Below are 23,717 nucleotides of genomic sequence, written 5' to 3'. Positions count from 1 at the left end.
TCCTGCATGTATTTTACAGTATTATGGAAAAAATTGTGCCCATATAGCTGTTCTACATGTGTGGAGATAAACTTTACCTTCAAACATAAAAAACATTCTGATAATCAATTAATGGTATCATAATTAGGAAATTATACTGAAAGAAATGAACACTTCTAAACCTTACAAATGTGTGATAGATCTGTATAAGGACGTAAAGAGGCCTATTTATCAAGCTGTCAACAATGCTGCATTTGCCAGCACCAATACACTCGCCTAACATCGCGGCTACGGACCTGAATACACTCTCCTTATTTATTATAAAAGCTGTCAAAAAGTCGCGCATCAAGTACGGGGCGATGAGCAGAGGACTATTGTTAACTAACAGTCATCGATCTCGCTGCTATTCGGCTTTTTCCCAACTTTATTTATACCCTGTCATTAAACACCGTCACTATACTAAAATGTTTAACCCCATCCCGCCTCTTAATAAAGTTATTAACCCCTATTCCACCGCTCCCGGACACCACCACAACTCTAATAAAGTTATTAACCCTTATCCCGCTGCTCCCGGAGCACACCGCAATTAGCTAAATATATTAACCCCTATCCCTCCGCTCCCAGAACCCACCGCAACTAAATAAATGTATTAACCCCTAAACCCCTGGCCTCCCCCATCACTACCACTTACTAAACCTATTAACCCCTAAACCGCCAGCCCCCACATCACCATAAACTAAATTAAGCTATTAACCCCTAAACCTAGCAAGCCACTAACTTTAAATTAAAATTAAAACATCCCTATCTTATAATAAATGTAAACTTACCTTTAGAATTAAAATAAACTATATTAAACTACTAATTAATCTACCCTAACTATTAAAATAAAATTACATTAAACTATATTAAACTATTAATTAACCTACCCTAACTATTATACTAAAATTACATTAAACTACAAATTAAATTAACTATATGATATATTTAAAAACCTAACCTTACTCAAGTTATTTAAATCTATAATAAAGAATTACTAAGTTACCAAAAATAACAACGAAGTTACACAAAATAAAAAACACTAAATTACACAAAATAATAAACACTAAGTTACACAAAATAAAAAAGAAATGATCAAATATTTAAACTAATTACACCTAATCTAATAGCCCTATCAAAATAAAAAAGTCCCCAAAAAAATAAAAAAAAAACCTAGCCTACAATAAACTACCAATAGCCCTTAAAACGGCCTTTTGCGGTGCATTGCCCCAAAGAAATCAGCTCTTTTACCTGTAAAATAAAATACAAACACCCCCCAACAGTAAAACCCACCACCCACACAACCAAACCCCCCAAATAAAATCCTCTCTTTAAAACCTTAGCTCCCCATTGCCCTGAAAAGGGCATTTGGATGGGCATTGCCCTTAAATGGGCAGTTAGCTCTTTTTACGCCCAAAGTCCCTAACCTAAAATTAAAACCCACCCAATAAACCCTTAAAAAAACCTAACACTAACCCCCGGAAGATCCACTTACAGTTTTCGAAGACCCAACATCCATCCTCATCCAAGTGGCAGAAGTCCTCATTGAAGCCGGCACTTCGAAAACTGTAAGTGGATCTTAGGGGGTTAGTGTTAGTTTTTTTTAGGGTTTATTGGGTGGGATTTAATTTTAGGTTAGGGACTTAGAGGGTGTAAAAATAGCTAAATGCCCTTTTAAGGGCAATGCCCATACAAATGCCCTTTTAAGCTTAGGTTTTTTTTAGATAGGTTTTTATTTGGGGGGCTTGGTTGTGTGGGTGGTGGGTTTTACTGTTGGGGGGGTGCTTGTATTTTATTTTACAGGTAAAAGAGCTGATTTATTTGGGGCAATGCCCCACAAAAGACCCTTTTAAGGGCCATTGGTAGTTTAGTGTAGGCTAGGGTTTTTTTTATTTTGGGGGGGGGGGCTTTTTTATTTTGATAGGGCTATTAGATTATGTGTTTGATAATTTAGATTATGTGTTTGATAATTGTTTGATAATTTCTTTTTTATTTTGTGTAACTTTGTGTTTATTATTTTGTGTAACTTAGTGTTTTTTATTTTGTGTAACTTAGTTGTTTTTTTTTTTAATTTAGTAATTCTTTATTGTAGATTTAAATAACTTGCTGCTAGATTACGAGTTTTGCGTTATGAGGGGTGCGGTGCTAACTTGCACGTTATTGTCACCGCTCACTTACCTACAGCGCTGGTATTACAGCTTTTCCTAAACCCGGCGTTATTAGGCAAGAAGTGAGTGTAGAGCAAAATTGTGCTCCATACCGCACTCCAATACCAGCGCTGCATAAGTCAGCGGTGAGCTGGTTTTACGTGCTTGTACACGATTTCCCCATAGACTTCAATGGGGAGAGACGGCTGAAAAAAAGCCTAACACCTGCAATAAAGCAGCGTAAAGCTCTGTAACGCAGCCCCATTGATTCCTATGGGAAAACTAAATTTATGTTTACATCCAACACCCTAACATGAACCCCCGAGTCTAATCACCTCTAATCTTCCACTTATTAACACCTAATCTGCTGCCCCCGACACCTACATTATATTTATTAACCCCTAATTTGCTGCTCCGGACATCGCCGACACCTACATTATACTTATTAACCCCCTAATATCCCACCACCAATGTCGCCGCAACCTACCTACACTTATTAACCTCTAATCTGCCGCCCCCAACGTCTCCGCCACTAGAATAAACATATTAGCCCCTAAACCGCCATACTCCCGCCTCGCAAACATTAGTTAAATATTATTAACCCCTAATTTGCTGTCCCTAACATTGCCGCCACCTACCTACATTTATTAACCCCTAATCTGCTGCCCCCAATGTCGCCGCCACTATATTACATTTTTTAACCCCTATATATATAATTCTAACCCTAATCCTAACACCCCCTAACTTAAATATGATTAAAATAAATCTAAATAACACTTACTATTAACACTTACTATTAATAAATAAATAATTCCTATTTAAAAATAAATACTTACCTGTAAAATAAACCCTAAGATAGCTACAATATAACTAATAGTTAAATTGTATCTAGCTTAGGGTTTATTTTTATTTTACAGGCAAGTTTGTATTTATTTTAACTAGGTAGAATAGTTACTAAATTTTTATTAACTATTTACTAACTACCTAGCTAAAATAAAAACAAATTTACCTGTAAAGTAAAATCTAACCTAAGTTACACTAACACCTAACACTACACTACAATTAAATAAATTATGTAAATTAAATACAATTAAATAAATTAAATACAATTAGCTAAATTACAAAAACTAATTACACTTAATCTAAGAGCCCTATCAAAATAAAAAAAGCCCCCCCAAAATAAAAAAACCCCTAGCCTAAACTTAACTAACAATAGCCCTTAAAGGGGCCTTTTGCGGGGCATTGCCCCAAAGAAATCAGCTCTTTTACCTGTAAAATAACAAACAAACACCCCCAACAGTAAAACCCCCCACCCACACAACCAACCCCCCCAAATAAAAACCTATCTAAAAAACCTAAGCTCCCCATTGCCCTGAAAAGGGCATTTGTATGGACATAATACTAACCCCTGAAGATACACTTACAGTTTTGAAGATCCAACATCCATCCTCAATGAAACCGGGAGAAGTACTCAACAAAGCCAGGAGAAGTCTTCATCCAAGCCGGGAGAAGTGGTCCTCCAGACGAGCAGAAGTCTTCATCCAGATGGCATCTTCTATCTTCATCCATCTGGCGTGGAGCGGATCCATCTTTAAGACATCCGACGTGGAGCATCCTCTTCTTCCGATGACTACCCGACAAATGAAGGTTCCTTTAAGTGACGTCATCCAAGATGGCGTCCCTTAGATTCCTATTGGCTGATGATTGGAACATCCAATAGAATGTAAGCTCAATCTTATTGGCTGATTGGATCAGCCAATAGGATTTTATCAACCTTAATTCTGATTGGCTGAGAGAATTCTATCAGCCAATCGGAATCTAAGGGACGCCATCTTGGATGACATCACTTAAAGGAACCTTCATTCGTCATGTAGTATTTGGAAGAAGAGGATGCTCAGCGTCGGATGTCTTCAGCCCGTCTGGAGAACCACTTCTCCTGGCTTGGATGAAGACTTCTCCCGGCTTCGTTGAGGATGGATGTCGGATCTTCAAAACTGTAAGTGCATCTTCAGGGGTTAGTGTTAGTTTTTTTTTAGGGATTATTGGGTTGGTTTTATTATTAGGTTAGGGCTTTGGGCCGCAATAGAGCTAAATGCCTTTTAATGGCAATGCCCTTCCAAATGCCCTTTTCAGGGCAATGGGGAGCTTAGTTTTTTTTAGTTAGGGTTTTATTTGGGGGGTTGGTTGTGTGGGTGGTGGGTTTTACTTTTGGGGGGGGTCGTTTGTATTTTTTTTCAAGTAAAAGAGCTGATTTCTTTGGGGTAATGCCCCTCAAAAGAACCCTTTAAGGGCTATTGGTAGTTTAGTTTAGGCTAGGGTTTTTTATTTTGGGGGGCTTTTTTTATTTTGATAGGGCTATTAGATTAGGTGTAATTAGTTTAAATATCTTGTAATTTGTTTTTTATTTTGTGTAATTTAGTGTTGTTTTTTTTGTAATTTAGCTAATTGTATTTAATTTATTTAATTGTATTTTATTTAGGTAATGTATTTAATTGTATTCTAGTGTTACATGTTAGTGTAACTTAGGTTAGGTTTTATTTTACAGGTAAATCTGTATTTATTTTAGCTAGGTAGTTATTAAATAGTTAATAACTATTTAGTAACTATTCTACCTAGTTAAAATAAATTCAAGCCTGCCTGTAAAATAAAAATAAACCCTAAGATAGATACAATGCAACTATTAGTTATATAGTAGCTAGCTTAGGGCTTATTTTACAGGTAAGTATTTATTTTTAAATAGGAATTATTTAGTTATAAATAGTTAGTTTTATTTAGATTTATTTTAATTATATTTAAGTTAGGGGGTGTTAGGGTTAGACTTAGATTTAGGGGTTAATAAATTTAATGTAGAGGCAGCAACGTTGGGGGCGGCAGATTAAGGGTTATTAAATGTAGGTAGGTGGCGGCGATGTTAGGGGCGGCAGATTAGGGGTTAATAATATTTAAATAGTGTTTGCAAGGCAGGAGTGCGGCGGTTTAGGGGTTAATATGTTTATTATAGTGGTGGCGATGTCCGGAGTGGCAGATTAGGGGTTAATAAGTATAATGTAGGTGTCAGCGATGTCGGGGGCGGCAGATTAGGGGTTAATAAGTATAAGATTAAGGGTGATTAGACTTGGGGTTCATGTTAGGGTGTTAGGTGTAAACATAAATTTTGTTTCCCCATATGAATCATTGGGGCTGCGTTACGGAGCTTTACGCTGCTTTATTGCAGGTGTTAGACTTTTACTCAGCCGGCTCTCCCCATTGATGTCTATGGGGAAATCATGCACGAGCACGTACAACCAGCTCACCGCTGACTTAAGCAGCGCTGGTATTGGAGTGCGGTATGGAGCTCAATTTTGCTCTATGCTCATTTCTTGCTTTTCAACGCCAGGTTTGTAAAAACATGTAATACAAGCGCTGTAGGAAAGTGAGAGGTGAGAATAACGTGCAAGTTAGCACCGCACCCCTCATAACGCAAAACTCGTAATCTAGCTGTTAATTTGTAGTTTAATGTAATTGTAGTATAATAGTTAGGGTAGGTTAATTAATAGTTTAACATAATTTAATGTACTTTAGTATAATAGTTAGGGTAGGTTAATAAATAGTTTAATATAGTTTATTTTAATTCTACAGGTAGGTTTAAATTTATTATAAGGTTAATATTTAATTAAGTTAATATTTAATGTAAAGTTAGTGGGTTGTTAGGCTTAGGGGTTAATAGGTTTAGTAAGTGGTATTGATGTGGGAGGCCAGGGGTTTAGGGGTTAATACATTTATTTAGTTGCGGAAGGGTCCGGAAGCGGCGGGATAGGGGTTAATACTTTAAGTTAGTTGCGGTGGGCTCCGGGAGCGGCGGTATAGGGGTTAATACATTTATTTAGTTGTAGCGGGGAGTGGCGGAATAGGGGTTAATAACATTATGTAGGTGGCGGCAATGTTGGGGCAGCAGATTAGGAGTGTTTAGACTCGGGGCTTATGTAAGGGTGTTAGGTGTAAACGTTGCTTTTATTCTACCATAGAAATCAATGTGTTATCTGGCAGCATCGAATATAAGCTTTCGCTGCTTTCAGACTCCCATTGATTCCTATGGCATCCGCGGCCTCTAGGGTGGCAGATTGAAAAACAGGTACACTGGGCCAGAATAATGGCGAGCGTACCTGTTAGAAGTTTGATAAATGGCAAAAGTTGTCAGATAGTGCCGAATTTGTATTCGGAACATCTGTAATGACATAAGAATCGATCTGTGTCAGACTGAAACCGGCGGATCGAATGTTACGTCACAAATTTCAACGTTTGCCGGTCTTTAGGCTTTGATAAATGGGGCGAATTAGGCTTGCCACAATTATGCTGCAAAATTCCAGCATATTTGTGGTTGACGGCTTGATAAATAGGCCTCAAATTCTACAATAATAAACTTGTGCGTAGATTTACAATCAATCAGGTAGATTACAAGTTATGTGCGCTATAAGGAATTTAACGAAGGCAATAGAAGTTGCGTTATTTAACCCTCTACAGCACAGCCATTGCAGGTTTTCAAACAGCCGGCTTGTGCGTGCAATATGGTTGCGTTGAGCTCCATACCGCACAAAATACAAGCGCTGTTTTGACATGCTCATGCACGCTTTACCCATAGACATCAATGGGGAGAAGGTGTCTGAAAAAAACCTAACACCTGCGATCGCGGAATGAAAACCTCCGTAACGCAGTCCCATTGAAATCAATGGGGGAAAAAAAAAAGTTTAAACCTAAATATAACGTTTAAACACCCTAATATAAACCCCATATCTAAAAACACCCCTAATCTGCCGTCCCCGTCATCACTGCCACCTACATAATGTTATTAACCCCTATTCTGCCACTCCAGATATTGCTGCCACCGAAATAAATCTATTAACCGCTATTCCGTCGCTCCACGAAACCGCCACAACTAAATAAAGCTATTAACCCCTAGACATCTGGCCTCCCACATCACTACTACTAAATCAATCTATTAACCCCTAAACTGCCAGCCCCCCACATCGCAACAACCAAAATTAAACTATATTAACCCCTAAACCTAACCCTAAACCTAACATTAACGCTAACCCTAACGTAACCCTAACCTTTACCCTATCACCCCCTAACTTTAACATAATTAAAATAGAGCTAAATTAAAGTTACAATTATTAACTAAATAATACCTATTTAAAACTAAATACATACTTACCTGTGAAATAAAACCTAAGTTAGTTACAATATAACTAATAGTTATATTGTAGCTAGCTTAGGTTTTATTTTTATTTCACAGGTAAGTTTGTATTTATTTTGACTAGGTAGACTAGTTAGTAAATAGTTATTAACTATTTACTAACTACCTAGTTAAAATAAATACAAACTTACCTGTAAAATAAAACCTAAGCTGCCGTACACTAAAACCTAACATTACAAAAATTAAAACTACCATTACAAAAAATAACAAATTAAATTATCCAAAACAATAAAACAATTTCCTATTCTAATACCCTTTTAAAAAATAAAAAACCCACCCCAAAATAAAAAAGCCTAATCTATAATTAACTACCAAGGGCCCTTAAAAGGGCCTTTTTGTGGGCCCTTAAAAGGGCCTTTTGTAAGGCATTGTCCTAAAGTTAACAGCTCTTTTGCTACAAAACAAAGCAAACACCACAAAATAAAAATAAAGAAAAGCCTAATCTACCCATTGCCCTGAAAAGGGCATTTGTATGGGCATTGCCCTTAAAAGGGCATTCAGCTAATTTTCCTGCCCTTAAAAAGGCATTCAGCTCTTTCATGAAATGCTCAACCCCTAATCTAAAAAAAACACACTCCAAAACGAAAAAAAAAAAACATTACACAAAAAAACAAACAAATTATCAAAAATAATAAAAATTATTTCTATTCTAATACCCATTTGAAAAAAACAAAACACAGCAAAATAAAAAATCTAATCTATAATAAACTACCAATAGCCCTTAAAGGGGCATTTTGTAGGGCATTGCCCTAAGTTAAACAGCTCTTTTACCTGGAAAAAAAAACAAAGTCCCACTAACATTACAAACCTCCACTCCCCAAACCCACAAAATAAAATAAAAAACAATCTATAAAAACCTAAGCTAACCATTGCCCTGAAAATGGCATTTGTGAGGGTATTGCCCTTAAAAGGGCATTAAGCTCTTTTGCATTGCCCTGAAAAGGGCATTTAGCTCTTTTACGAAAAGCCCAAACCCTTTATTTAATTTAATTGGTAGTTAATTTAATTTTAGTTTAATATTTATATTAGTTTAATTGTTTAAACTTTAGTTTTTTTTAATTTGACAGGTAAGTTTTAATTTAATTTAAGATAGGGAAATTGTAATTTTAATATAAAGTTAGTGGAGAGTTAGGTTTAGGGGGTCACTTTTTTAAATTAGTTAATTGCGATGTGGCGGGATTTTGGTTTAGGGGTTAATAGGTTTATTTAGTATATTTCAGTCCAGTTTTTCATCCTGCAATGGAGGCCTATATACAACCCCTATTCTAAAAACATTTTTATCTCCAATTTCCAAAGTCACCCAAATACTTTCCACCTCATCATTTGTTCCTACAATTTCAGTAACCTTTATATTTTCATTTACATACAAAGCAACTCCTCCACCTTTCTTTCCTACTCTGTTCTTTTTAAATAACCTGTATCCAGGTATGACTATGTCCCAGTCATGCAAATCATTGTACCACGTTTCTGTTATAGCTACTAAATCCAAGTTGTCCCTAGTCATTATTGAAATGAGTTCAGGTAATTTATTTCCTAAGCTGCAAGCATTTGTGCTCATGGCACGAAGAATTTTTCTACTAGAATTTCTAGAATTGTTACTTGGACTAACAGTTTTGGCATGCTGTGGGGGGCAGGTGGATATATTAATGCTACCCCCCTTTATTAGTTTAAATGATTTCTAATAAAGTATTTGAACTCCTCTCCCAGATACTCTGTTCCTTTAGCATCCAAATGCAAGCCATCTCTCCTAAATAACCTAGTATCTTTCCCAACAGAGCTATAATGGCCAATAAAACCAAATCCTCGTTCCCTGCACCACCTATCTAACCAAGAATTAAATGTTGTTATCCGCTCCATCTTTCCTGCTTCCTGGTCATACACAGGTAAAATAGCAGAAAATGATAGAGTTGATGCCACAGTCTCTAAATGATTACCTAGGTCACAAAACTCTTTCTGAACAGCAGCAACATGATTACTAGCCAGATCATTTGTTCCTAAATGAACAATCACATCTAACTCACTTCCCTTTCCTGCTGCCTTAACAATTCTCAAAATACGATTCTTATCCCTGTGAGCAGTAGCTCCTGGAAGACATCTAACCTCCCTTGTTTCTCCATTACTTTCACCTAAATACACATTCCTCAAAATAGAGTCACCCACTAACAGTCTTTTTCTCAAAAACACATCTGCAGTTCTTTCCTGTGTTATGTTACCTGGAGAATCAGGTGCCAATAGATTTAAATTACCTGTTACAGCTTCAGAGGGCTCAGAAACAGCAATCTCCTCATCACAAGTGTATTCAGCAAGAGCAGCATAGGAGTTTTGCAATGGCAGAGGTTGTGGGCAATGCTTCTGGTCTACTGTTCTAATTCTTCCAGAGCCTACAGTGATCCATCTGCCTTTCCTTGCTGATCTCTGGGGTAGAGGGGCTTCTTTCTGAGGCAGCTTTGTAGAGGTAACAGGTATGTTACTTACCTTAGCTTGAAGTTTAGCTATTTCCTCCCTTAACAGGGAAAACTGCTTACAAACAGGACAGCCCCTAAATCTCCAAAAAGATTAGGGGTTAATAACTTTAAAATAGTGTTTTGCGATGCGGGAGAGCCTTGGTTTAGGGGTTAATAGGTAGTTTATGGGTGTTAGTGTACTTTGTAACAGTTTAGTTATGAGTTTTATGTAACAGTTTTGTAGCGTAAAACTTATATCTACTGCTTTTAGATTGCGAAATGGATCTTGTCATTATAGGGTGTAACGCAAGCTTTTTAGCCTCACTGCAAAACTCGTAATGGCTGCGCTATGGAAGTCACATGCAAAAACATCATTTTTACGTGTGCGGAACTGACGTTGCGTTACAGGCTAAAAGGCTTGCGGTACAGCTATACCGACAAGACTTGTAATGGCTGCGGTGCTATTTTAATGCTGCAATATGTATATTACTTGGTGTGATGGAGGAATCTAGTATTCTCATGTGTGACCCACTGTTTTTAGCATCTACACCATATGATATGCTCTTATTTAACTATTTGGGATTATTTTCTAAATAAGTTTAAACTTCCACTATGCAGGATGTTCTATCCATTATGGAAGTTTTTCTCCTCTTTGTCCAATTCTGTAGTTACTATTGGCCAGATTACAAGTGGAGCGCAAATGTTTGCACTCAAGTGATAAGGATGTTTATCACAGGGATTTGTGCTTGTCAGGTCTACCACTGGTATTATGAGTTAAAAGTAAACGCGATTACTTGAGAGCAATTGCGATTTACAATAGAATGATTACTGTGTCCTCAGAGCTCTGGTTAACTGTTTCGCAAAACAAAAAAGTTGCACAAAACACATCAAAAATACATAACAAAGTACAGTTACACCATAATAACACCATCTAATAAAAATGATTTAAAAAAAAATTGCACACAAAAGTTCTAGTTTCAAATATATGTGTACATCTGTATTTATGTGTGTATATCTGTATTTACAGACATATATACACATATAATAACTTAAATACATATGTACATAAGACACATATATGAGGAGTTAAGGACAGAAGCCCCTAATTCACCCTATGGCGCAACTATACAGATATTCGACCACCCTGATAATACTACAGAGCACCTAAAAATACCACACTAGCTGGGTACCTAGCAGCCCAGTCCCAAAACAATAGAAGCGTCCCTTCACACTTCTAATAAAAGACAAAATTAAAACCAAGAAGGTGGGATGGCGCAGGAGATACAACTAGCATACAAAAATCAATAGAAATGAGGAACAATATAAAAGTAATGCCAAAAATAAGGTAGTTATACCCACAGCAATATCATAATAAACATGAATAAAAGGTTATAATAATGAAAACGTTTGCAAATAAATAAAATATGAAACATATGAATAGACTGGCAAGTATCACAGTTCCAGGGGAAAAGAAAAAAGTCAGTGATAATATATATATAAATGTATATATAGATAGCACCAGCTGGTCTTTGTCGCTGCCCCCCCTAGTAGATGTGCACTTACTTCTAATACCCTCAATCGTATGAGTTAAGGATGTAGCAGAATCACAAATGGGCTAGGCGCCTCCTGTAGTATGGATCAGGCGTGTCGTTGATCTCTGGAGATATGCAGAATCTTGTCACACGTTTCTCATACAGAATCCGTATAGATACTCTGAGGTCCAGTGCTCTCTTTTAGGATGGAAACTTTCAACTCCGGTGACACAAAGATTGTCTTGTATCTTTTCTATAGAAAGACAAATCTGTACAAAGATTGTCTTGTATTTTTTCTATAGAAAGACAAATCTGTACAGATTTTTCTTTCTATAGAAAAGATACAAGACAATCTTTGTCACCGGAGTTGAAAGTTTCCATCCTAAAAGAGAGCACTGGACCTCAGAGTATCTATACGGAGTCTGTATGAGAAACGTGTGACAATATTCTGCATATCTCCAGAGATCAACGACATGCCTGATCCATACTACAGGAGGCGCCTAGCCCATTTGTGATTCTGCTACATCCTTACCTCATACGATTGAGGGTATTAGAAGTAAGTGCACATCTACTAGGGGGGGACAGCGACGAACACCAGCTGGTGCTCTATATATATAAATTTATATATATATATATATATATATTATCACTGACTTTTTTCTTTTCCCCTGGAACTGTGATACTTGCCAGTCTATTCATATGTTTCATATTTTATTTATTTGCAAACGTTTTCAATATTATAACCTTTTATTCATGTTTATTATGATATTGCTGTGGGTATAACTACCTTATTTTTGGCATTACATTTATATTGTTCCTCATTTCTATTGATTTTTGTATGCTAGTTGTATCTCCTGCGCCATCCCACCTTCTTGGTTTTAATTATATATATATATATATATATATATATATATATATATATATATATATATATATATATATATATATATATATATATATATATATATATATATATATATATATATATATAATTCAGTGGAAGAAGAGGCCCTCTCAGGGTTTAGTTAGTTCCAATATTCACAACTTTATTAGTTTTATGATATCCAAAATAGGATTGGGTCAACGTTTTGGTCCTCACAGGGATCTTTCTCAAGACAGTGTTCAATCTTAATGTGCTTATAAATTTAGTTAATCAGTGCCTCTTCTTCAACTGAATTACTTTATACACCTTTTTAAGAGCACCCAGGCATATTAATCAAACAGGGAGTGCTTCGAACACCAAACCACAAAGTTTGTTTATATAATATATATATATGTGTGTGTGTGTGTGTGTGTGTGTGTGTGTGTGTGTGTGCGCATTGGAGCCTTTTGTAATTGACAAGATGAAACATGTAAAAACATATGTTTGCAATATTCATTCTTACTAAAGTGTTTAACTGTGTATTTACTGTAAATATTTCACATTCTAATGTTCTGCATATTGCAGAATATGTTTTATGTAATTCTAAATAGATATTCCTATATATGTGTATATATATATATATATATATACTGTATATATATATATATATATATATATATATATATATATATATATATATATATATATATATATATATATATATATATATATATATATATATATATATATTTATATATATATACAATATACTGGGTCTATTAGGGAGAAGGTATCAAAAATCCACTTTATATTAATTAATATCGGGTACAGACCCTGTAAACAAATACATTTACAAATTTTAAGGAAGACAATTTGAAGAGGACACAGTAGTGTTCTCTCCAAAATAGACAGGGATTTCAGCACTCCTTATAGTAGGCAATTGTTTATTTAAATATTTAATTCAATGTACACACTTGTAAGAATAAATTTAGGAATAGGTGTTCCAGGCCTCTATGTAACCAAACAACTTCTGGGTCCCCTAAACCAAAGCCACACAAAAATGTTGTAAATAAATTAAATTTATTAGTGCAAACAAAAAAAGAAAAAATCAAGAAATCACATACATTTAAAAATACATTTTGTACATTAAATGAATAGATAAAGCTGGCCAGCTCACTCAGGTTGATAAGATGCAGATAGATACCTAAAAATAGGCTACTGAGTTATTAGGCAACACCCCTACCAGTGGGTAGCCCTGTATGTCGACAGGAATCTGCTACCATGGATAATAGTGGGGATCCATGCGTAATCACTCATTAAGTACACAAATGAAAGTGGCAACACCTATCTCAGAGGGTAACCCAAACAGGCTAGAGAGGCTTGTTACCTTGAGATAAACCATAGATTCTATGCCAATTACTTATGTGCTAAACTGTAACATTGTAATCAAAAATTACATGCTTTACATTTTACACACTTACATTGAGAAAACAACACCCTGACCAGAGGGTAGCACCAATAATAAAAAAGGTTCCGGCTACCTTAGTACTATATAGGGATCTATGTATCTCTAATGATAGATGTGTAATCACAGCAATGATATCAAACACATATATAGTGCAAGCAGTATAGTATCAATATACTTGATGCAGCACACAGCTCTTCTAACTACAGCAGCAAGCAGGTACCGCACCCGGATTTTTCATCAGCCTTAAAAGAGGAGGATTACAAGCGCACAAAAGTGATTTGCAATGTATTCATGGACTTACGAGTCTGTAATGGATGCACTGTCTGGAACATACATTTAAGCAAGAACACTTAAGCTTTGAACTAAATCATAACGGATGTGGAAAGCCCTACTAACACATCTCCTATACTATCTATACTGCTTGCACTATATATGTGTTTGATATCATTGCTGTGATTACACATCTATCATTAGAGATACATAGATCCCTATAAAGTACTAAGGTAGCCGGAACCTTTTTTAATATTGGTGCTACCCTCTGGTCAGGGTGTTGTTTTCTCAATGTAAGTGTGTAAAATGTAAAGCATGTAATTTTTTATTGCAATGTTACAGTTTAGCACATAAGTAATTGGCATAGATCCTATGGTTTATCTCAAGGTAACAAGCCTCTCTAGCCTGTTTGGGTTACCCTCTGAGATAGGTGTTGCCACTTTCATTTGTGTATTTAATGAGTGATTACGCATGGATCCCCACTATTATCCATGGTAGCAGATTCCTGTCGACATACAGGGCTACCCACTGGTAGGGGTGTTGCCTAATAACTCAGTAGCCTATTTTTAGGTATCTATCTGCATCTTATCAACCTGAGTGAGCTGGCCAGCTTTATCTATGCATTTAATGTACAAAATGTATTTTTAAATGTATGTGATTTCTTGATTTTTTCTTTTTTTGTTTGCACTAATAAATTTAATTTATTTACAACATTTTTGTGTGGCTTTGGTTTAGGGGACCCAGAAGTTGTTTGGTTACATAGAGGCCTGGAACACCTATTCCTAAATTTATTCTTCCAAGTGTGTACATTGAATTAAATATTTAAATAAACAATTGCCTACTATAAGGAGTGCTGAAATCCCTGTCTATTTTGGAGAGAACACTACTGTGTCCTCTTCAAATTGTCTTCCTTAAAATGTGTAAATGTATATATATATATATATATATATATATATATATATATATAATCTGTATATATCTATACCACTGATCTTAAAACTGTCATCAGGCCTCCCCAACAGGCCAGGTTTTCAGAATTAACTGACACGTTTCAGCTAAACAGCCTACGATTATGGTTGTTGTATGCCGAATTGCGTCAGTGGGTCTAGGATTCCCCTAAAAACTTTCCTACCTTTGATGGTGTACCATTGAAAATTTTAACCAAGTTGTCAATAAAGAAACGTTTATTTGCTGAAAGTGCTCCAAATCTTCTTTGGATTGGGAATTTATGTATTTCACTCATTGAGCACACATATGGACAAACCTTTCATAATGCAGCAAAAAGAAAAGAAACAACCTGCTGCTTACAAATGCAAAGATAAGCAGGAACATTTAGCAATACAGTAGAACTAATCTTACACCACACCCCAAGAGAGCAACTATAGAAAATACTAATACCACTAATCACATCTGGACTGGCCTGGGATATTTCCAGTGGGCTGCTGGTGGGTGGCGCTGTGCACGCTGCAGTTAGGAGATCTCTAATCACAACAGAAACGGATAGATCAGCTTTAAAACTCCTGTGCAGTGTCAAAGTGCAGGGCAAATTTAAAGCTGCTCTGAAGCAGTTCCCATCACTGAAGCAGTTCACACATAGATTGTCATTTAACAATCTGTCTGATAAGAGTCAAATTAATTACACGCGGCATCCAGCTCACAGAGATGACTGTTTGCTCCGTGAAATGTAAGTTGTACTTTCTAAAGTAACATGGTCCTATTGCCCTTTCCTAAATGTGTTTGTGTAATTGTGTATATGAGTATTTATATGTGTGTGTCTGTGTATGAGTGTGTATGTATGTATGTGGGTGTTACTGGTGATCAAACAGTTTAACTATTAGTTTTTCCTAAAAAATGGCTAAAAATGTGTGTCTGTGTGTAATGTGTATATGTGTATGCGTGTGTGCGCATGTGCACGTCTGTGTGCTTGTTAGCTTGTTCTATTGCTATTTGCAACCTGGGAGCAGGCTCTTTTAACCCTATAATTCTTTTCACAAAGAAGCACTTTCTTGACCTGCCTAACAAGGTCAGTCCAGCCCTGAAACACCAAGCAATACCTCTTTTAACAATGAACATGGCAACCCCAGGCAACCATTTCGGCCTTCATTGGGCTTCATCAATAAAGTGCAGCCATATTCCACTAAGCACATTGGGCAAGGAATACACATATAGTGGCATATTTATGATTGTGCGAGCGGACATGATCTGATTTAGTGGATCATGTCTGCTGCACTCTCAGCATTTATCATTGCACCAGCAGTTCCAATTGGCCACTAGCAGGGGGTGTCAATCAACCCAATTATATTCGATCAGGTTGATTTCTGGCGATTTGTGTCCGCGGCCTCAGAGCAGGTGGACAGGTTATGGAGCAGCTGTCTTTAGACCACTGCTTCTTAACTTCTGTTTCCGGCGAGCCCAAGCTCCATACGTAGCTTGTTAAATATGCCCCATAGTTTCCCCCATCACCCTTAGAGAGACTTTCCCAGGGTCATATTACAAACACATATAGAAAGAGACGCCCTCTCTCAGAAACCAACGGCAGCTCAATAACTTGTTAGCTTGTTATACAAAGCAGAGCAAAAAATATTTCATTCTCTGTATTCCACTCTCTTGTTAATAAATTTATAGGAGAAATAGCTAAACAAAACTGATAAGTTACTAAGGGTCAAATTACAAGTGGAGCACTAATTAACGCTCCTGCTTGAGCTTCAGATTTTTCTGCTCATCAGGCTGCACTCGTATTATGAGTTGAAAGAAAACTGTTTTCGCTTTAGTGGTAACCCGACTGATGCAAAAATTCAAAGTTAGAATATTCACAAGTTCACGTAATCCCCCATACAAACAAATAAAGGGAAAAATTGAATAAAAACACCCCACTTTCACACAAACACGATCGCATATGCTCATTTTGCACTAACCTGATTGCATATTCTAATATGCGCAAGTCCAATCTCATATTCTAATATATGGGCAAACCCAACAAGAAAATATGAATATTGCGTAACTATGATTCTACATGTTTTCATCTATCTAACTGCAAATGGCTCCAATGCATTTATATATATACTAGACCTAAAGCCCGTTCACACGGGCCATTTTTTGCAGTACAGTGGTCCCACCCCTTGCGCTCTCTTCCTCCCCCTCTTTTTTGCTCTCTCTCTCTCTCCCCCTCTCTTTTGAGCTCTCTCTCTCCCTCCTCTCTTTTGAGCTCTCTCTCTCCCTCCTCTCTCTTTTGCACTCTCTCTCTCCCCCCTCTCTTTTGCGCTCTCTCTCTCCCCCCTCTCTTTTGCGCTCGCCCTCTCTCCCCCTCTCTTTTGCGCTCTCTCCCCCAACTCTTTTGCGCTCTCTCTCTCCCCCCTCTCTTTTGCGCTCTCTCTCCCCCTCTCTTTTGCGCTCTCTCTCTTTCCCGTCTCTTTTGCGCTCTCTCTCCATCTCTTTTGCGTTCTCTCTCCCCCATCTCTTTTGCGCTCTCTCTCCCCCTCTCTTTTGCGCTCTCTCTCTCTGCAAATGGCTCCAATGCATTTATATATATATACTAGACCTAAAGCCCATTCACACAGGCCATTTTTTGCAGTACAGTGGTCCCACCCCTTGCGCTCTCTTCCTCCCCCTCTTTTTTGCTCTCTCTCTCTCTCTCTCTCTCTCTCTCTCTCCCCCTCTATTTTGAGCTCTCTCCCTCCTCTCTTTTGAGCTCTCTCTCTCCCCCCTCTCTTTTGCACTCTCTCTCTCCCCCCTCTCTTTTGCGCTCTCTCTCTCCCCCCTCTCTTTTGCGCTCCCCCTCTCTCCCCCTCTCCTTTGCGCTCTCTCCCCCATCTCTTTTGCGCTCTCTCTCCCCCTCTCTTTTGCGCTCTCTCTCCCCCTCTCTTTTGCGCTCTCTCTCTTTCCCATCTCTTTTGCGCTCTCTCTCTCCCCATCTCTTTTGCGTTCTCTCTCCCCCATCTCTTTTGCGCTCTCTCTCTCCCTCTCTTTTGCGCTCTCTCTCTCCCCCTCTCTTTTGTGCTCTCTCTCTCCCCATACTTTTGCGCTCTCTCCCCCCTCTTTTTTGCGCTCTCTCTCTCTCCCCCTCTCTTTTGCACTCTCTCCCCCTCTCTTTTGCACTCTCTCTCTCCCCCATCTCTTTTGCGCTCTCTCTCTCTCCCCCATCTCTTTTGCGCTCTCTCTCTCCCACATCTCTTTTGCGCTCTCCCCCCACTCTCTCCCCCCTCTCTTTTGTGCTCTCTCTCCCCCCTCTTTTGCGCTCTCTCACCCCTATCTTTTGCGCTCTCTCTCCCTCTCTTTTGCACTCTCTCCCCCCTCTCTTTTGCGCTCTCTTTCCCCCCTCTTTTGCTCTCTCTCTCTCCCCCCTCTTTTGCTCTCTCTCTCCCCCCTCTCTTTTGCGTGCTCTCTCTCCCCCTCTCTTTTGCGCGCTCTCTCTCCCCCTCTCTTTTGCACTCTCTCAACCCTCTCTTTTGCACTCTCTCTCCCCTCTCTTCTGCTCTCTCTCTCTCCCCCATCTCTTTTGCACTCTCTCTCCCCCTATCTTTTGAGTTCTCTCTCTCCCCCATCTCTTTTGTGCTCTCTCTCCTCCTCTCTTTTGAGCTCTCTCTCTCTCCCTCCCTCTCCTCTCTCTCTCTCCTCCTCTCTCTCCCCTCTCTATCTAGCGACCGCGCCTGACCACGCCCCCTTCACAGCCATTCACGTCTGGCCATGCCCCCTTCACATTGGCCACGCTCGGCTCACGCCCGGCCACGCCCACTTCAGCCGCAGATCAGCTAGGGAGCAGGACTCAAAGGCCAGGTGTGTTTGTCCTTGTGCTGTCTCTACTGCGCATGACAGGTTCGGACAAACACACTCTCTATATGTGTGTACATATGTATTTGTGTTTATATGTGTATAATGTCTGTAAATACATATATACACATATAAATTCATAAATACAAATGTATACACTGGTCTTGTTCCTGGTGATTGAAAGCAGTTGACACTGGACTGGAGGGCAGGCTGAGCAGTGCACTGCAGACTGAGAGGAGAAACTAGTAAGAAGCAGAGCAGCTGAGTGGCTCAAGAGGTGGGAAGCCAGAAGAAATCGGAAACTGAACAGTGCACGGCACGCAGGATGAGTGGTGAGGAGGAGATCGAGACTGACTCAGACAGGAGAGATAATCTGCTGTGACCTGAGAGACTGACACAGTGAGGACGGTGACAATATTAGGTAAATAAGTTCATCATCGCCCATTAAAGTTTATCGAATATTATTGCAGCATGCAACATAATATTTTATGTTGCATGCTGCAATAATATTCAATAAACTTACCCAGTGGTGGAATACTTTGTGACGGCTCAGGCTGGTGGGGGCCCACAGTACTCAGAGCAGGACTGAATTTTTCTTTTAATACAAATTAATAGTGTTTTCATGTATCCAGCCATGTTACTAGTTGTACAGATTAGAATTTTGCTTGTTTAAAAAGAGATAGCCGCTAAGTGCTATTATTATAAGTAGAAGATTATAAATTGCTAGTGTGCACTGTGCAGTGAATGAAGGATTGTGACTTGAGTTTATAAACTAATTGTTTTATTCTGCAAGCAGACATGATGATCATAAGAAATTGAATCATGAAAGAAAACATTGAGTTTCATTTCCCTTTAAATTGTGACAGATGCAGGTAAAATAAGTCATGTAAATACTATAAAAACTTTTTTTTTTTTATCTTGGCATAACTAAACATTTTCTGGGAAATAAATCCAGAGTTTAATGTAATGCAGCCTATTAATTACAGCTCAGCATAAACCTACTTTTCTCCTTTTTGCAATATTGACTGTGGTATTTTTTTGTAGTTAGCCAACAAATCTCAACCTGAAGCCTCTGGAGAACCTTATTTCATCCCATTTGTCTTACCTCAACTTTTTATACAGTTAGGTTATACAGTTCGGTTATGTGTTTAGTTAAAAAATTGTCATCAATATAATATTTAGAGTTTTCTCATAAGGCTGTAATATTTTTATGAAATTCCTTACGGATTTCTGCTGAACTTAAAGGGACAGTATACTCCAAAATTGTTATTGTTATACTTTTACCTCTGTTATTACACTGTATCCAAGCCTCTGCAGACTGCCCCCTTATCTCTGTGCTGTTTGACATTTTAGCCAGTCAGTGCTGGGAGTGAGCACAATATTATCTATATGGCAAACATGCAAACTAGCACTGTCTAGCTGTGAAAAACTGTCAAAATGCACTGAGATAAGAGACGGCCTTCATGGGCTTAGAAATTAGCATATGAGCCTACTTAGGTTTAGTTTTCAACAAAGAATACCAAGAGTACAATGTCAATTTGATGATAAAAGTAAATTGGAAAGTTGTTATTTTTAGCCATAAGAAAAAACAAGAGGAAAACATACTAGTAGGTTTTATGCCAAATAGAAAACCTTAAGATTATAGCCAATACCCAAACAGTGACCGCACCACCTACTAAGCCTAAAAAGCAATATGCTCCAGTGCGAGGCAGAGTCTGGTCCTTGACTCAATAATAATATAATATAAATAAATCCCAGCCAATGAGTCTTAGAAATCTTTCAACAAAGGATTTTAATAGTGTATATTGCTTCACACTAAACAATAATGAATCAGGAAAGTCTGAATGTAAGCTCACTCAGATCCACACATACCCCATCCACCATATGGATGGATGGGGTATGTGTGGATCTGAGTGAGCTTACATTCAGACTTTCCTGATTCATTATTGTTTAGTGTGAAGCAATAAACACTATTAAAATCCTTTGTTGAAAGATTTCTAAGACTTAAGATTATAGCGTTGCATATAAACGGCAGAATAAAACATGTCACAATACCCTTCAACACAAAACTTCTAATACAGATAAAACATGTGATCTGAACTTCTTTAAAATATTAAAACAATATTATATTGCACTGTATACTGATAGTTTTTTTTTTATTCTAGTTGAGGGCATACATAGTAAATCTGGCTGACACAGTGAGTCATTTTGTTTCTATGAGTACTGTGACCAAATTATTGTTTGGTAACCTATGATTTCACTTGGTTCAAAGGTATTTGTACAACTGACTGGTGTTTGGTAAGCACTTCAAATTGATCTCTTGTGAGTGTATCAGTTATTTTGTTGTGTAAACAATTCAAAAGGTGAGTTTGAAACTTGGAATGGGTTAACTTCTCCACGTAATTAAGATGCTAAGCTTTAGGATTGGTTGTACATAGATATAGTTCCAAAATATATTTATTATTATTCATTTATTTAACTTTATTCTGCAGTAAACTAAAGATATCCTATTTGCCAAAGCAGATAATGGAACTTCAGAATACTTGAGTTATGTATAAGAGGAGCAATTCACTTGGAAGTTTGTGCTAAATGGTGGGGGACATACTAGTGAGTGTTTAAAGGTGTAGGAGAGCATGTGGGGTTTACAATATCATTTGTATGCCGACGACATACAAATCTACTTCTCTGCACCAGACCTATCTCCTTCCTTGCTAACCCGTGTCACTAACTGTCTTTCTCACATCTCTAACTGGATGTCCTCTCACTACCTCAAGCTAAATCTCTCCAAAACTGAGCTCCTTAATTTTCCCCTTCTTCAAAACTCTCCACCCCCAATCTCTCTATAACTGTCGACAAATCCATCATTACCCCTACCCTGCATGCCCGATGCCTCGGGTCACATTTGACTCAGATCTTTCTTTCACTCCTCATATTCAGTCATTGGCTAAAGCCTGCCGCTTCCACCTTAAAAACATCTCTAAAATTAGACACTTCCTTAAACAAGACACAACTAAGATTTTAATCCACTCTCTCATTCTTTCCGGCCTCGATTACTGCAACTCTGTCCTCTCTGGTCTCCCCACCTGCCGCCTAGCTCCTTTAAAATCCATAATGAATGCCTCTGCCAGACTCATCTTCCTTACACGTCGCTCTTCATCTGCTGCACCTCTCTGCCAATCCCTTCACTGGCTTCCTCTTGCCTCTAGGATCAAACACAAAATTCTCATTCTTACATACAAAGCCCTCAAATGCACTGCTCCCCCCTATATCTCAGACCTTGTCTACAGATACTCTCCCTCCCATCCCCATTGCTCTGCTTACGACCTCCTCCTCTCTTGTCACCTCATCACACTCCTGTTTACAGGACTTCTCCAGACTGGCTCCCATCTTGTGGAACTCTCTGCCTCGCTCCACAAGACTCTCTTCTAGTTTTAAAAGCTTCAAGTGCTCCCTAAAGACTCTACTGTTCAGGGACGCATACAACCTACGCTAACCTTTCTTTATACCAGTTCCTCTCCTCCACTGCTATCCCCTGAACCCCCTTAGCATGTAAGCCTAAGAGTCCAGCTGTTTGTAGATCACCTTCTTAAGAGCTGACTACAACAGTGCAACTCTTGGCAGGGCCCTCTACCCATTTGATCCCTTTAATTGTTTTGTTGTACTCCGTATTTGTTTATAGCGCTGCAGAATCTGTTGGCGCTCTACAAATAACTGATAATAATAATAATAATAATAATAATAATAATGTGGGGTGTCCACACGTATAGAATGGACAGATGCATGTGGGTGTATGTTAAGGTAGAAGGAGCACCATTGTTGTGAATGAAAGTAATGTTGGGGGGGTGCCTAGAGGTGTGTGTAATGGGTCCAGAGCCTTCAACACAGATTGGGTGGGGAGTTCCCCCACCCAATACACCCCACCCAATACAAAAACATACAAAACATGGTAGCGGACTACACTCATAACCTTAAACGGGTACATATAAGATATATATTGTGGATTGGTCTTTAATGTTATCTAATGAAATATTGTAGGTTTGATTTAAACTGACATCAAGATCTATATGTAAGAATGGAGGCTTGATTATTGCAGTTTGTGTATATGATACTATGGCCTTTATAGGTGGAGCTAATTGGTGGGAGCTAAGCTGTGGACCGTCTTTTTGGTTTTGTTTTGTTTTTAACTCTCTTTATCTCTTTATTTTTAATTGTTGATGCTCAAAGATTACTGGATATTCATATGGGAGTGTCAATAGGTGGGAGTCTTCACAGGTGTGTGTGATAATTACAATTATCGGTTACAAGCCGTGATTTGTTTGTTTGTGGGTGAGGTGTATGGGTATAAGGTTTATAAGCCTGCAGTATACTACAGTACAAGTTAGTCTGAGGAAGGGGCACTGTGCTGGCCTGAAACATCACAAATAAAATTAATATTTGAAGATATCTGAAGTCCAGTGAGTGCTTATTTTTGAAGTTAGATTTTTTTTTTGCTACAATACCCTGGAAGCTTTTGGAGGTTGGTGAGACTGCATATTCATCTGTGACTATAGTATATATATTAATAATAATAATAACAATAATAATACATTAATAAAAAATAAACCCTTAGCATTTTCCAGCACTTTTTTCAGCCCCTTCTATTCAATGTCCTCCTATTCCTACTTCTGCTTTGCTACTATTCACAATAACCACACCCTATTCTCTAATCTTGATATACTTTTACTTGAACATCTATATTTATATTTTCATAGTTATTGTTTCTAAAAAAATGTATTACTTTATTCATTACACACTTGTAAATACTTCACAATCTCTATTAATTATTGTTAGGACTTGAAAGAAGTTCCCATTGTACACTTGCTTAGAGTATTTAATATGCTATTTGCATGCTCATGATTTTCTACTGTATCTTGTTCCTATGTCTATTATTTAGAAGTTAATGGGACAGTCAAGTAAAAATTAAACTTTCTTGATTCAGA

This window comes from Bombina bombina, chromosome 5, assembly GCF_027579735.1.
Source record: "Bombina bombina isolate aBomBom1 chromosome 5, aBomBom1.pri, whole genome shotgun sequence".
Taxonomy (NCBI): Eukaryota; Metazoa; Chordata; class Amphibia; order Anura; family Bombinatoridae; genus Bombina; species Bombina bombina.
This window is presented reverse-complemented; position numbering follows the sequence as displayed.